We start from the raw sequence: 16,926 nt of genomic DNA on the forward strand, positions 1-16,926 counted from the left end.
CATGTTAGTGATGGCTACAGGCCTAGATTCCCTATATTTCCACCGCCCCCTTCAATGAGGGATTGAAAAATGAGAATTCACCAACCCATCCCAAAAACAACAAGGAGTCCGGTGGCACCTTAAAGACTAACAGATTTATTTGGGCATAAGCTTTCATGGGCTAGAACCCACTTCATCCCATCCCATCCCATCCCATTCACATTATGATCATTTATTGAGGTCTTACAACCCCAGTCATGGACCAGGACTCAGGGCGCTAGGTGCTGTACAAACACAACAAAAAGATGGTCCTTTCCCCAGAGTCTACAGTCTAACTCATCATTCGTACCAATGTACAGGGGATGGTTTTAGTAGTCTTCCTCCCTCCCCCTTTTTAATACCTGTTTTAACGTTGGAGTTCTAGATAGTGAATATCTAGCTGTACATGCTTTTCCAGACAGCTTCTGTCCCAAGGAGCTCTTGGCCAGTAGCATCTTCTCTTTGGAAGCTTCCAGTTCCATGTTCTGAATGCCAAGGCAAGCGCAGGCTGGCTGTATGACAGCAGTGCCTGGAGGGGCCCTGTTGCATGATGCGCTGCAGATACACACTGCAACAGTCCCTCCCCAAAGAGCTCAGTCAGAATAGGCAAAGCTGAGAGAGGGAAAGCAGGCCCAGCGATGGCAAGTGACAAAGGAATGCTTTTCGAAAGTCAATGGGATTTAGAGTATGAGGTACCTAAATCACCTTGGAAAAGGAGATAGGGTCCGGAGTCACTTGCCACTTCTGAAAACATTGCCTTTGGTCAGCGTCATCCGCTAGGGCAATATGTAGTGCCAATCCATGGGGTCATCTGCACTCTCGCTCTCTCAGTAACTTGAACTCTGCGTCTTGTTCCTTATTCTTTTTCAGGGGAAGTTGTCTGTGCCTTGGTCACGGTGACTCTTCATATTCCCCTGCCGCGGGCTCCGGATCACCCTCCTTAGAATCAAGTGTGCTAAATGCAAAGACACTCTTGTTGACTATTCGACTGCTGATTGCAACCTGGGAATAGAAGCTGGGGAGTAAAAGGCCTATTGGGAATCCTGTGAAGCTATCTGAATGATAGAAATGGAGCTGTCCTTCCTGGCCCTGTGCAAACCAGTGGGGAAATAGGATTCTCTGCCTGTCTGGACACCTTGCTAGAAACACAGTTAGGAAGATGTGCATGAATTTGAAGAGAGGAGACAGCTGTAAACAACTCAGTGGGCACTAGCCACCTCTGAGCTAAAAATGGATCCACTTCATGAAACTGCCATTGCTCAGACCTTTCCCTGCAGAGACATTTACTCTGTCAATGGAGGTGTAACCCTTTTTCCACCCCATGGGTAAGGTATAGGTATAAGGAAATTGATCAGAGTGAAACTGATGGGCTTCCTGCATGGGAGCTGGTCTTTCCCAAAATGGACAGGTGATGGCAATGTAACCCTGGCAATGAGAAAAGGAGCTGGTGTGTAGATCCCTTTTGAGAACTGTTGCAACCCCACTCACTGATGAATGGGGGAACTTTTTCTGCCTAGCTAACAGCAAATGAAGGAGATAAACCCAGGAGCTCAGACAGGAACAGGCCACCCCTGCTGGGCTTCCGGCTTCTGCTAGTGGCCTGATTGCACACTGTGCAGCACAATTTCAGGCCATAGGAGACTCACCTATGGGGATGCCAGTTTTCTCTTGGATGCCATTTCCCCACCCCTACTACGTGGTCCCTTTGGAGGAGTGCGGGCTCTTCCCCATCCCCTTGCACCTGTGCCACAGCCCCTCGTGCTTCTGCTTTCCGCTGCTCAGAAACCCAAGCCATGTTCCTGCTCCCTGCCATGTCTTGCTGCCTGCACCCTTTCATGTGGCCTGTGCCCTGCTGGAGCTTCTCCCCTGGTGTCCTTCACTCATGCAACCTCCTCAGCTTCACATACTGCCAGGCTCTGCCCTGGTTCCTCCTTTTGATCCCTCCACCTGCAGAGCAGGGAAGGGTGGGAGGGAAAGTTTTTCCTTTCACTTTCTCTGCCCTGCAAAGTCAACTTAGCAGCCTGCACTGCTGTCCCACCCTGGCTGCCTTTAATTTCTCCTCTACCTTCCCTAGTTTGCCCCACAACCCAGTTCCTGACGGGTGTTCCTTTCCCCCTGCCCCCATTCCTGGGGTCTCTGCCTGCCACAGGAGTCTCCTATCACCTACCTTCTGGCTGAGATTTCCCCAAGTGACTCTTCTGGGTGCCCTTTTAAAGAAACTTGATTTGTGGGTGTTCAGCTGGGGGAAGAGGGATCTGAAATTAATCCCAGGCCCTTGAAAGTGTCTCAAATAGGTCACCCCAAGTCACCTTCAAACCTTTGGCCATCAACCCGATTCTAGCAATGGGGTCTTGGCAGGCCCAGCAGGAGATGAATCATGACCTGCCTTTCTATCCACAGAATGCACTGCTCTTTCCTTTGCGCTTTGCTTTGCCTTTAATGGAGCTGAGCCATTTAAGCCCAGATCTTTGAAGGGTTTTAGGCTGCTAACTTCCTCTGAAATGAATACGGTAAGTGCCTAAATACCTTTTAAGAAGCTGGGCCCTGGAGACCCTCTGAAACATGCACTGGCTTCGGAACAAAGAGTGAAGGGCTACAAAGGCAGATGAAGTCATTCAACGTGCTGCCCAGCTGTCCCCTGCCACTCAGGAGCCGTGCCTTAAAAAGTGGTGCAGGTGAGTTGGCCATAACAGACGATTATGAAGAGCGAAAGCCCCATCCTAGAAGTGACCTAAAGAATCAAAATGGCCAGACTCTCTGGATGGCAGAAAGCAACATGTCTGGTGCCAAGAATTCCCAGCAGGACTGGACAGCTCGAATTCCCAAGTGATGGAGCAATGCTGCAGCTTTAAGAGCAACCTGGAGACGACTGCAACAGTGATGATGATGGTAAAATTGCACTAGAGTCAAACCTGAGTTATTGGGGTCATTACAGGAGTAACCAGGTGCTGAGGGAGTTGGCTGATGTGATTGCAGATCCATTGGCCATTATCTTTGAAAATTTGTGGCAATTGGGGGAGGTCCCAGATGATTGGAAAAAGGCTAATATAGTGCCCATATTTTAAAAAGGGAAGAAAGAGAACCAGGGGAACTACAGACTCGCTTCAGTTCCTGGCAAAATCATGGAGCATGTCCTCAAGGAATCCATTTTGAAGCACTTGGAGGAGAGGAAAGTGATCAGGAACAGTCAACATGGGTTCACCAAGGGCAAGTTATGCCTGATCAACCTGATTGCCTTCTATGATAACTGGCTGTGTAGATATGGGGAAAGCGGTGGATGTGATATGTCTTGACTTTATCAAAAACTTTGCTAAGTCTCCCACAGTATTCTTGCCAGCAAGTTAAAGAAGTATGAACTATAAGGTGGATAGAAAACTAGCTAGATTGTCGAGCTCAACGGGTAGTGATCAACGGCTCAATGTCTAGTTGGCAGCCAGTATCAAGTGGAGTGCCCCAGAGGTTGGTCCTGGGGCCAGTTTTGTTCAACATCTTTATTAATGATCTGGATGATGGTATGAATTGCACCCTCAGCAAGTTTGAAGATGACACTAAGCTGGGGGGAAAGAGGTAGATATGTTGGAGGGTAGGGATAGGGTCCAGAGTGACCTAGACAAATTGGAGGATTGGGCCAAAAGAAATCTGATGAGGTTCAACAAGGACAAGTGCAGAGTCCTGCACTTAGGAAGGAAGAATCCCATGCACCGCTACAGGCTGGGGCCTGACTGGCTAAGCAGCAGTTCTTCAGAAAAGGACCTGGGGATTACAGTGGACTAGAATCTGGATATGAGTCAGCAGTGTGCCCTTGTTGCCGAGAAGCCATATGGCATATTGGGCTGTATAAGTAGGAGCATTGCCAGCAGATCGGGGGAAGCGATTATTCCCCTCTATTTGGCACTTGTGAGGCTACACCTGGAGTATTGTGTCCAGTTTTGGTCCCCCCCACTACAGAAGGGATGTGGGAAAAATTGGAGAGTCCAGCGGAGGGCAACAAAAATGATTAGGGGGCTGGGGCATATGACTTACGTGGAGAGGCTGAGGGAATTGGGCTTATTTAGTCTACAGAAGAGAAGAGTGAGGTGGGATTTGATAGCAGCCTTCAACTACCTGAAGGGGAGTTCCAAAGAGGATGGAGCTCAGCTGTTCTCAATGGTGGCAGATGACACAACAAGAAGCAATGGTCTCAAGTTGCAGTAGGGGAGGTCTAGGTTGGATATTAGGAAACACTATTTCACTAACAGGGTTGTGAAGCACTGGAATGGGTTCCCTAGGGAGGTGGTGGAATCTCCATCCTTAGAGGGTTTTTAAGGCCTGGCTTGACAAAGCCCTGGCTGGGATGATTTAGTTGGTGTTGGTCCTACTGTGAGCAGGGGATTGGACTAGATGACCTTCTGAGGTCTCTTCCAATCCTAATATTCTATGACTGTTTCTGACATGTGCTCTGCAGGATGTCACACTGGAAGATCTAATGGTCCCTTTTGGCCTTGAAATCTGAGACTAGAAGAGGAAATGTTCGAAGGGTGACAGGATTCCTTGAGGGTACTGAGTCCTCTGAGTAGAGGTAATCTGGACCTGGTGGAAGCCTTAAAACTGAACAGGCTCTTAGTGCCTTGGGAATCCCTCTCCCCTGAGAGTTAGAACTTGGCTTCAGGAGAAGATTGCAGCCTTTTAACGTACTGCATCAATTTAAACTAGGGCTAATCCCTGCAAGAAGAGGCTTTCCCTTTTGGTTTACCCAGGCTCCAATCAGCTTAGTTTACATCAATAAGGAACCAGTTTAAACTAATCTCCAATAAGCCATTCTTAAACTGAAAAGAACTGCTTTCCCCTAAAAGCTCCTGGTGATATCTGGCATGCCCTGGGCAGGTATAACCCCTCCAGCTAGGCTCATGCCCAGTTTGTTTCTGGTTTGGATACATCGCCTGTCCTTCTCAATGAAAACATCCACACCCCGAGTTTTGTTTCCTCGGTGCTGGATAAGATGCTATTATTGGTGGCTGGGTTCATGAAAATAATCCCACACTGAGCCACATCATCACACGTATTTGTGTTTATCATTCTGATCTACATCATGCAACGTCCCAGGCACCTGCCAATGGGTCTTGTTTGGAAAGGAAAATTAAACATTCCCACAGACACCATTCCTCCACCCTGCCAAGAATTTAAGCATACAAACAAGTTCTCTGTGTGCGGGTTTGTGCACAAATCCGGGTCCATTGCTGGGTCTCCTAGGTGCTACCACAATGCAGATAAAACGTGCTTAATTTTAAAGCAATGAGCTTCCACTGTCCTTAAAGTTAAGCAGGTGCTTAAGTGCCTTGTTGGATCAAGGCCATAAAGGTTGAGGTGGGTTAGTTCAGGGGAAGATTGCTGTCATAAATATAAAGGGAAGGGTAAACACCTTTAAATCCCTCCTGGCCAGAGGAAAAACCCTTTCACCTGTAAAGGGTTAGGAAGCTAGGATAACCTCGCTGGCACCTGACCAAAATGACCAATGAGGAGACAAGATACTTTCAAAGCTGGGGGTGGGGGAGAAACAAAGGGTGTGTGTCTGTGTGATGCTTTTGCCGGGACCAGAGCAGGAATGCAGGCCAGAACTCCTGTAAAGAGTTAGTAAGTGTTTAGATTCTGTTTTGTTTAAATGGCTGATAAAATAAGTTGTGCTGAATGGAATGTATATTCCTGTTTTTGTGTCTTTTTGTACCTTAAGGTTTTGCCTAGAGGGATTCTCTGTATTTTGAATCTGATTACCCTGTAAGGTATTTACCATCCTGATTTTACAGAGGTGATCTTTTACTTTTTTCTTCAATTAAAATTCTTCTTTTAAGAACCTGATTGTTCTTAAGATCCAAGCGTTTGTGTCTGCGTTCACCTATGCAAATTGGTGAGGATTTTTATCAAGCCTTCCCCAGGAAAGGGGGTGTAGTGCTTGGGGGGATATTTTGGGGGGGAGACTTTTCCAAGAGGGCACTTCCCCTGTTCTTTGTGTAACACCTTGGTGGTGGCAGCGTTTAACCTAAGCTGGTAAGAATAAGCTTAGTGGGTCTTTCATGCAGGTCCCCACATCTGTACCCTAGAGTTCAGAGTGGGGAAGGAACCTTGACAATTGCCCACCCTTGCTTCTAAGGAAACCCAGAGACGGCTGGCTGTGCTGGGCATACAACAAACATAGTTGCCCTTAGATGGAGGATTGGAGTCCAGCCATCAGGCTTTGCGAGCCTGCCCCAGACCCTCAGCCTGGTTCATGCATCGTCCTAGCAAACACTCAGCACCCATCAGATTCTTGAGGGTGCAACCTTATTGCCTTTGAGGGAATTGCACCATCTCTAAAACAGACCTTCTGCCTGGAGGTGTTATCCACCACCCCGAGGGCCATGGACGGGTGCATGTTTGCCTGCCAAGCTCTGGATCTTGCAGCAGACACATGATGTAGAGATGTGGTGTCTGGCATTATGCTACACCACTCGAAGCTGCCTGCTGTACCCGCGGTATGGGCCAAGTGGCCCATCTCCCTTTGGTGAAGGTTTGCATGGGGGCAGAGCAGATGATGATCTGGAGAAGGTAGAAGAGGGTAGGGCCTGGGGTCTTGGCCCCATTGAAGTCCATGGCAAAACTCCCCTTGATTTCTGTAAGAGTTACCCAGGTCCACAGCCCGTTTTCTAGCCAGAGGAGAAGGAACCCATCCTGGCAATCTTCTTGGTTCCAGAAACAAAACCCTCCTTCTGGCTCCTTTGCACCTTGAGCCAGCCCCATCCAGCCTCGTCTGCTGTACCAACTGTAGAGGAGACAGAGGGCAGGGAGAGATGCTTTGGCCTCCTGATTCTCCTGCTGGCTCATCCTTGGATCTGATGGGTTGTCCAGGAGCCCTATCCCACTCTGCATCCCCTGTCCTTCCTCTCCCTTTTGGAGGCTCTCCAGTCTTTTTCCTTGACGTGTGGGGCCTCTGCAGCCCACTGAGTTCAGTCTGGAGACCTGATCCAGATCAGTCTCATGCCCCCTCGCCTGCCCTTTCTCAGGGAATCCTCCCCTCACCCTGCTCAGAGCAGACCTGGGTTCCTAATTCAGGATGAGTGCTGGAGAGGAGATGCCAGCAGTCTGGAGGGGAAAGCTGCTCCGGAGAGAGACTCCTTCCTCCCAGCAGGTGACATTCGCACCTCCCCAGATTTTCAAGTCAGAAGGGACTGTGGAGACCTGACTTCCTGCATAACCCAGGCCAGACACCATCTTACAGGGATCTTTCCCCCCAGAGCCATAACTTCTGGTGGAGCCAGAGCATGTCCCTGAGCAAACTCCTAAACTTGCAAGGTTCCACATTCTGATTCTGGATTCCACACCCTAAAAGACACAGATTTTTGCAATCGCTCACCCAAAGCACCCTTCTTTCCATCCAGCAGTGATCCCAGTCCACATGTGTGTTCCCCAGGTGCCTAGTAGCGGTGACAGCATCCCCCTGATGCCAAGGAATACATGGGTGCCATACACAGATGAAACTTGTCCTGCGCCATCCTCCAGAAATGGGCTCCATCTGCATCAGCTCCCTCATCTGCCATTGTAAACCTCAGGGCTTGTATGCAGGAGATGAGGCTGTGTATGCAAAGGGCCAAGGAGGAGCATGGTCTTCAGGAGGGTCCTTGTCTGGCTGGTAGCTTTGGTAGGTCAACGGCTGGGAATGACTCTGCTGCTCCCACCTGCTGAAATGCCTTAGATTCAGCATCGAAGGGACAGTGGCCAGTGCACCCGTGTGACTTAGCAGCCTGACTTTGACCAGGGTTTAGTCTTCTGGGTCACTTAAGCCAAGAGCCTCAAAGGGATTTAGGTGCCTAGCTCCCATTGATGGGAAACCAGCCAGAGAGGGGCACCTAAACACCTTTTGAGGCTCTGGGCTTTGTGCTTTGGCCAGTGCCCCCCAGAGCCCTGTTCTGCTTTCAATATCTGGCCCAATATCCTCTGGTTCCTGTTCTCTCGGGACCTCTAGCATTCAGCAGAAAGAACCAAGGTGCTTGGGGAACCTCAATACCCCAGCTCTGCCTGCTCAGGGGCAGGCGTGGGCCCTCAGGAAGTATCTGATGCTCACTGGGGCTGCAATCTCACGTGTGTGTGCATAAAGGCCACTGTCTGAAAGAAGCAGTGCAGCAGAGTTGGTGGCAAAGGACCCCTTTCTCCGAAATACCTGTGGGCCTGGACTCTGAAATTGGTCAGCATCCTCCCTTCTTAGTGTCCTGATCTAGGGAATCCCACTCCACCTTTTAAAGGGAGACTTTTATTGAAACAGGTAATGACACAAACAGGCTCCCCCTAGCTCACATCCCAGCTTTGTCTCTTTTGTTTACCAGACACCCTGCCTGGGTGTCTCCACAGCACATGGAGACCTCTAGTGGCTAGATCATATATTGCAAGTAACTGTAGTACACCTAAGATATGGGAACTGCTGCTTTATCATGCAGCCACAGATTTTTTTTTTTTTTCTGTTGCTTGGCACAGCACAGAAAATTGCATGTGCGCTCTGTGGGGAGCCGGACCAATGCTCTGAGACCCCTGGATCTGGTAATCTCCTGTGCAGAAGTCTGGGGATTTCCCTAGAAACTGCATGGAGGTTTGAAAAAGTAGATGCTTTAATAGAATTAAATGATTGACCCTGTGCCCTCAGCCCTCTGTCCCCCTTTCCCCACATTACCCACCCCATCTCCGCTGTTGGCCTATGTTTCATTGGATCTTGGATCTGGGTGATTTGACGCTGGCCCTGAACTTTATGTTCTGTCCATGCATCACTGCACCACAGAGGTGACTGGGATGACAGTTGGACTTGATAGTGTCCCGAGGTCCCTCTATGCCCAATGTGGCTAAGATTCTCCAGCCCATGCTGTGCAGGAGGGCAGCCTGGGAAGAACAATGGGCCTATGGGCCTGGCAGAGGCTGCTCTAGCTACAAGCAGACTGGGGGGGGGGGCAAGGGTCAAGGCTGGGAGGGGGCAGTCACCAGCTGGGACTCCAAGGAAGTGGCCCCCAGCCAAGCTCCTGGGAAGCACTTTCCAGCCAGACAGGGGGTGTGGGCTCGGGATGTGAGTGGGGGAAGCCAGGTGTGAGCTGAAAGTGTAAAGTGTGTGGGGGTGGGGGAAGGCAGGCTGGGATGAACTGGGAGTGCAACATGTGCAGGACCGGGTGTGGGGACAGGCTGGGGATGCAGAGGGGCTGGGTGGGGGCTAGAGGGGTGGAGTGATTAGAATAAGGATAGGGAGTGGGGGGGGCAGGAAGGGGGCTTGGGGATTCACAGTGCAAGGGGATGGGATGGTGGTGCCGAGGGCAGAGTGGGAGTTGCGTGGGGCTGGGCTGGGAGGTGCAGTGTGTGTGTGTGGGGAGGGGGGGTGGGCAAGGTCTGGGCTACGGGTACAGAGTGTGGGAGCTAGGCTTAACTGGGGGCACAGAATGTAGGGGGCTAGAGGCATGGAGTGCAGGGGCTGCGATGAAGGTGCGAGGGGAACTGGGATGAGGGCTGCAGAGTATGGAGGGCTGGGTAGGGCAGTAGGTACTGAACGCAGGGGGGCTGGGCTGGGTGTGCAGTGTGCTGGGGGGTGGGGCAGTCTAGGCCAGCAGACCCCTGGGTGGGGGCTGGGCTCAGGGAGTGGGGGCTGAGATGCCCAGACCCCACCCCCATCCAGTAGGTAATAGCCCATTGTCCCCATATGAGGGGGATCAGCACCCCTAGCCCAGGTGGTTTTGTGGTGGGGGGGCCACACTGCCTGTTAGCCAGGACCCTGTGGTCTGGGAGCTACCCCTGCCAGTGCCCGGGTGTTGAACTGTTCCCATCTTGCAGGGTCCATCTCTGGGCCATGTGGCCCCTGCAGTCCTAGGCTGGGGCCTGCAACATCAGCCTCCAATCCAGTTGCATAGGGTTCTAGGGCAGGGGTGGCAGCAGCAGTGGGAGGTCCTGGGTGCCTGCCACAAATGCTAAAGGGGACAGCAGGCTGAAATTTTACTGACAGCGGCAGATTGTTTTGAGCAGCCCGAGTGGCCTGGATCTATAGACCATTGTGGAGCGGGGCAACTGGAATTTGGGTGTCTGGATGGAGGCGGGGGGGACTGCCAGATTTAGAGGTGGATTTTGGCTCCCGACCCCCAACTCTTGCAATTCCCCAAGGCCATGCTCTGGTAGGAGGCTCAAGCAGCAGCGGGGTGGCAGGCTGTGCTGCAGTGCCCCCCCTGTGACACACACCTGCCCCAGCGCATAGTGCCAGGCTGCACTCCTCACCCTGCCCTTTAGAGCAGTTGGTGGTAAAGTCACTGGGACCCAGTTGATCATTGCAATGCCACAAGGATGGGAGCAGACACGAGCAAACATTACTGAACAAGAGCGGGCAAAGCTGGGCTAGCCCTTTAACACTTCAGGAAATATGCAGCCTATGGGGAAAATGCACCGATTCCCCTCTTGGTCGCCAGTCTGACTCCAGCTCAGCCCAGGGGTGATGGGGATAGCTGCTCAACACACCCAAGCTTCCATCACCAGCAGTAACTTGCCAAAGCCAAGAAGGAGCCCTCTGTTTTTGCCAGGAGAGTGTGCGGCACCTGTGCAAATGGAGACTCGGTTTGAAAATAAAAGCCCTAAAATTCTTACTCAGAGAGTAAGAAATGTGGTCCAAAAATGTGGGTGTCACAGGCAGCTAGATTCCACTGGGTAGCTGGATCAACTACCCCCACCAGTTACCAGCTGGTCCTGATCAGCTGGGTGACTTATACAAAGGCTGAGCCATGTGACCTTCCAGGAGACACACAAAACCCCATGGAAGAGGAAACTGAGGGAGACAGCCCCACACTTGGCCAGCAGGGGGCACTATAAGGCAGGCACACACCCTGTTTTGGGATTTGATTGTCAAAATTATCCAAAGGGAAAAAAAACAAAAAACTAAAAAATAAAAATCAATTGGGAAATACTATCCCATGGCCTTGTGGGAGTTGTAGTTTGAATACCTTGTGCTCCCATTCTTCTCTATGAGCCAGACTCCCTGGTTGGACTACATCTCCCATGGTGCACCACAGTCCTGACTGATTGGAGAGGGGAGGCAGTGCATCATAGGAGTTCTTAGCCCTGGTGCATCACAGAATTATAGAATATCAGGGTTGGAAGGGACCTCAGGAGGTCATCTAGTCCAACCCCCTGCTCAAAGCAGGACCAATCCCCAATTAAATCATCCCAGCCAGGGCTTTGTCAAGCCTGACCTTAAAAACTTCTAAGGAAGGAGATTCTACCACCTCCCTAGGTAACGCATTCCAGTGTTTCACCACCCTCCTAGTGAAAAAGTTTTTCCTAATATCCAACCTAAACCTCCCCCACTGCAACTTGAGACCAGTACTCCTTGTCCTGTCCTCTTCTACCACTGAGAATAGTCTAGAACCATCCTCTCTGGAACCACCTCTCAGGTAGTTGAAAGCAGCTATCAAATCCCCCCTCATTCTTCTCTTCTGCAGACTAAACAATCCTAGTTCCCTCAGCCTCTCCTCATAAGTCATGTGTTCCAGTTCCCTAATGATTTTTGTTGCCCTCCGCTGGACTCTTTCCAATTTTTCTTGTAGTGTGGGGCCCAAAACTGGACACAGTACTCCAGATGAGGCCTCACCAATGTCGAATAGAGGGGAACGATCACATCCCTCGATCTGCTTGCTATGCCCCTACTTATACTTCCCAAAATGCCATTGGCCTTCTTGGCAACAAGGGCACACTGCTGACTCATATCCAGCTTCTCGTCCACTGTCACCCCTAGGTCCTTTTCCGCAGAACTGCTGCCTAGCCATTCGGTCCCTAGTCTGTAGCTGTGCATTGGGTTCTTCCGTCCTAAGTGCAGGACCCTGCACTTACCCTTATTGAACCTCATCAGATTTCTTTTGGCCCAATCCTCCAATTTGTCTAGGTCCCTCTGTATCCTATCCCTGCCCTCCAGCGTATCTACCGCTCCTCCTAGTTTAGTATCATCCGCAAATTTGCTGAGAGTACAATCCACACCATCTTCCAGATCATTTATGAAGATATTGAACAAAACCGGCCCCAGGACCGACCCCTGGGGCACTCCACTTGACACCGGCTGCCAACTAGACATGGAGCCATTGATCACTACCCGTTGAGCCCGACAATCTAGCCAACTTTCTACCCACCTTATAGTGCATTCATCCAGCCCATACTTCTTTAACTTGCTGACAAGAATACTGTGGGAGACCGTGTCAAAAGCTTTGCTAAAGTCAAGAAACAATACATCCACTGCTTTCCCTTCACCCACAGAACCAGTAATCTCATCATAGAAGGCGATTAGATTAGTCAGGCATGACCTTCCCTTGGTGAATCCATGCTGACTGTTCCTGATCACTTTCTTCTCATGTAAGTGCTTCAGAATTGATTCTTTGAGGACCTGCTCCATGATTTTTCTGGGGACTGAGGTGAGGCTGACTGGCCTGTAGTTCCCTGGATCCTCCTTCTTCCCTTTTTTAAAGATTGGCACTACATTAGCCTTTTTCCAGTCATCTGGGACTTCCCCCATTCGCCACGAGTTTTCAAAGATAATGGCCAATGGCTCTGCAATCACAGCCGCCAATTCCTTTAGCACTCTTGGATGCAACTCGTCCGGCCCCATGGACTTGTGCACGTCCAGCTTTTCTAAACAGTCCCTAACCACCTCTTTCTCCACAGAGGGCTGGCCATCTATTCCCCATGTTGTGATGTCCAGCGCAGCAGTCTGGGAGCTCACCTTGTTCGTGAAGACAGAGGCAAAAAAAGCATTGAGTACATTAGCTTTTTCCACATCCTCTGTCACTAGGTTGCCTCCTTCTTTCAGTAAGGGGCCCACACTTTCCTTGGCTTTCTTCTTGTTGCCAACATACCTGAAGAAACCCTTCTTGTTACTCTTGACATCTCTTGCTAGCTGCAGCTCCAGGTGCGATTTGGCCCTCCTGATTTCATTCCTACATGCCCGAGCAATATTTTTATACTCTTCCCTGGTCATATGTCCAACCTTCCACTTCTTGTAAGCTTCTTTTTTATGTTTAATTTCTGCAAGGATTTCACCGTTAAGCCAAGCTGGTCGCCTGCCATATTTACTATTCTTTCGACTCATCGGGATGGTTTGTCCCTGTAACCTCAACAGGGATTCCTTGAAATACAGCCAGCTCTCCTGGACTCCTTTCCCCTTCATGTTCGTCCCCCAGGGGATCCTACCCATCCATTCCCTGAGGGAGTCAAAGTCTGCTTTCCTGAAGTCCAGGGTCCGTATCCTGCTGCTTACCTTTCTTCCCTGTGTCAGGAGCCTGAACTCAACCAACTCATGGTCACTGCCTCCCAGATTCCCATCCACTTTTGCTTCCCCCACTAATTCTTCCCGGTTTGTGAGCAGCAGGTCAAGAAAAGCTCCCCCCACCAGTTGGCTCCTCTAGCACTTGCACCAGGAAATTGTCCCCTACGCTTTCCAAAAACTTCCTGGATTGTCTGTGCACCGCTGTAGTGCTCTCCCAGCAGATATCAGGAAAATTAAAGTCACCCATGAGAACAAGGGCGTGCGATCTAGTAGCTTCTGCGAGTTGCCGGAAGAAAGCCTCATCCACCTCATCCCCCTGGTCCGGTGGTCTATAGCAGACTCCCACCACTACATCACTCTTGTTGCTCACACTTCTAAACTTAATCCAGAGACACTCAGGTTATTCTGCAGTTTCATACCGGAGCTCTGAGCAGTCATACTGCTCCCTTACATACAGTGCTACTCCCCCACCTTTTCTGCCCTGCCTGTCCTTCCTGAACAGTTTATAACCATCCATGACAGTACTCCAGTCATGTGAGTTATCCCACCAAGTCTCTGTTATTCCAATCACATCATAATTCCTTGACATCACCAGGACCTCCAGTTCTCCCTGCTTGTTTCCAAGGCTTTGTGCATTCGTATATAAGCACTTGAGATAACCTGCTGATCGCCCCTCATTCTCAGTATGAGGCAGGAGCCCTCCCCTCACAGACATTCCTGCCTGTGTTTCCTCCTGGTATCCTGCTTTCCCACTTACCTCCGGGCTTTGGTCTCCTTCCCCTGGTGAACCTAGTTTAAAGCCCTCCTCACTAGGTTAGCCGGCCTGCTCGCAAAGATGCTCTTCCCTCTCTTCGTAAGATGGAGCCCATCTCTGCCCAGCACTCCTCCTTCTCGGAAGACCATCCCATGGTCAAAGAATCCAAAGCCTTCTCTCCGACATCACCTGCGTAGCCATTCGTTGACTTCCACGATTTGATGGTCTCTACCCCGGCCTTTTCCTTCCACGGGGAGGATGGACAAGAACACCACTTGAGCCTCAAACTCCTTTATCCTTCTTCCCAGAGCCACGTACTCCGCAGTGATCCGCTCAAGGTCATTCTTGGCAGTATCATTGGTGCCCACATGGAGAAGCAAGAAGGGATAGCGATCCGAGGGCTTGATGAATCTCGGCAGTCTCTCCGTCACATCGCGAATCTTAGCCCCTGGCAAGCAGCAGACTTCTCAGTTTTCCCGGTCAGGGCGGCAGATAGATGACTCAGTCCCCCGGAAGAGAGAGTCCCCGACCACCACCACCCCCCTCCTTCTTTTGGGAGTGGTGGTCGTGGAACCCCCAATCTCAGGACAGTGCATCTCATGCCTTCCAACCAGCGGAGTCTCCTTTTCCTTTCTCCCCCCAGACATATCATATGGTCCACTCTCCGCAATGGTACATGTGGAGAGAACATGAAAGTGGTTAGTTACCTGTGTCTGTGTTGCTGGAACCCAGACATTCCCCCTTCTTGAAGATGTTGTTTGTCCAGGGATCCCAGCCCATAGAGGAACATGAGGAAATGAGAAAACTGAATTACAACTCTCAGGAGGCATCATAGCAGCCTTTCAAAGTCAAAATATTTCTGTTTTCAGGCACTGGGTTTTTGGATGAAAAATCTAAATTTTCTGTGGAAAGCAGCAGACATGCTTCATTAAAAGCTTCATTTATTTGAAAATTAATTTGGCCACTGAAAAACATTTTTGATGGAAAACTTTCAACCAGCCCCAGTGAGATCCTCCCATTTGACACAAACCTCTGTGCTCAGTGGCATGAGATTCTTCTTTAAGCTGCAAAACAGAGGATGACACAGCATTGCCAATTCTTGCATATCTGATGTTTTCCATACAACCCCAGCTCCAGGAGTCATGGGATTTACCTGACAACTCCAGCTTTGTTCAAATGAAAGTTTCTGGAGTGGGGCAGAAACGCCCTGTGAATAGGGGTACAGAGGGGTAGCGGAGAGAATGAGGAGGGCTACAGAGACTGGAGCGTGGGTCGGTGGAGGGGCAGCTCGCTCCAGGCTGGGAAGGGTCATCCAGTAGTTCCTGCTGCCATTCCCATGACAATTCTTCAGTAGCTGGTACCCGCTGGGTCAATGCCTCCTGCCCCCGACTCAGTTTCAGGAGCCATGTCCTGTCCTGCACCTTGGCAACTGGTGCATATGTTTCCTGCACCTCCCCCAGGCTGGGTACCTCCTCATGATCTTATGCACTGAGGGGGCCAGCAGCTCCCACTTTCATCTCTGCCCCCTTGTGAGTGTGTGGAACATAGATGGGCCTTACTTTGCTCTCGCCCTGGTGAGATGTTGTGGGGGTGGGAACATAGATTTTCCACCCCCCCATATTTCCATTGTAGGGGCACTAACCCTGACACAAACACCGTACACCCCTGTCCCTGGCTCTGCCACCCCTGAAAGTTTCTGACCCTCCTGGCTGTGTGGAAAAGCTGGAAAATGTGACCCAAGTGCAGCTTAGCTAGAACTCAAATTAGAACCCAGGTTTTGTTATTTTTAAGGATCATGGTTTTACAAAGGCTGACTCATGAGTTTTGAACACTTGCGGTTAGCACCATGGATGATGTTAAAAAGCTTATCTTTACAAAGCAGAGCTACTAAGGGCTTGTCTACACCTAAAATGTTGCAACTGCGTCACTGCAGTGCTTCAATGATGATGCTACCTACATTGATGGGAGGGGTTCTCTGGTCAGCATCAGCACTCCACACCCCCCAGCGGTGGGAGCTAGATCGACAGGAGAATTCTCCTGTCAACCTAACGCTGTCTACACCAGGGGCTAGGTCGGTTTAACTGCATCACACAGGCGTGTGGATTTTGCACACCCCTGAGTGACATAGTTATACCGATCTAACTTCCTAATGCAGACCGGGCCTGAGGTCAGAAAGGGACATGGTGATCACCTAGTCTGACCTCTTGCGTAACATAGGCCACAGAACTTCCTGGAAGTAATTCCTGTTTGAACTAACGCAGAGAAAAACATCCCATTTTGATTTAAAAAATGCTGGTGATGAAGAATCCACCACAGCCCTCTGTAAGTTCTTCCAATGTGAACCATTACCCTCACTGTTAAACATTACACCTTACTTCCAGTCTGTATTTGTCTAGCTTCAACTCCTAGATAGTGTAGGTGAAGGCACCAATTGTCTCCTTGAACACTGTTTAGTACACCCTCTCCAGGATATGGGAGATAGGGGTTCAATTACTGCTTCTTCCTGATGTGGAGAATGGCTCTGCATGCCCTAACCAGGGGGCTGTGCATTAGTCTGGCTGATGTCTTGGGACAGAAGTGTCACCATTCTGCCAAGTGATGGGATGCTTTTCATCATTCACCCTGTTTGTTCTTTGCAGCTTGGCCTGTGAAACTAGGCTGGTCAATTTCATTATTTCCCTAGTCAATTTCACTTCCTGCTGCTCCTGCTGTTAAACCCACACCAGGGAGAGGTGAAATCAAAGCCAGGAATTTTAATTAATTTTTCGTAAAGGACAAAACCTAGTATTAACAAACACAGTCCAAACTTTTGTCTCACCTACCTGAGAGCCTCTGTTTGAACTGTGATCAGCATATATAATCTACACATTTTAATTCAATGGCCAGA

This window comes from Lepidochelys kempii, chromosome 6 (genome assembly GCF_965140265.1).
Source record: "Lepidochelys kempii isolate rLepKem1 chromosome 6, rLepKem1.hap2, whole genome shotgun sequence".
Classification (NCBI taxonomy): domain Eukaryota; kingdom Metazoa; phylum Chordata; order Testudines; family Cheloniidae; genus Lepidochelys; species Lepidochelys kempii.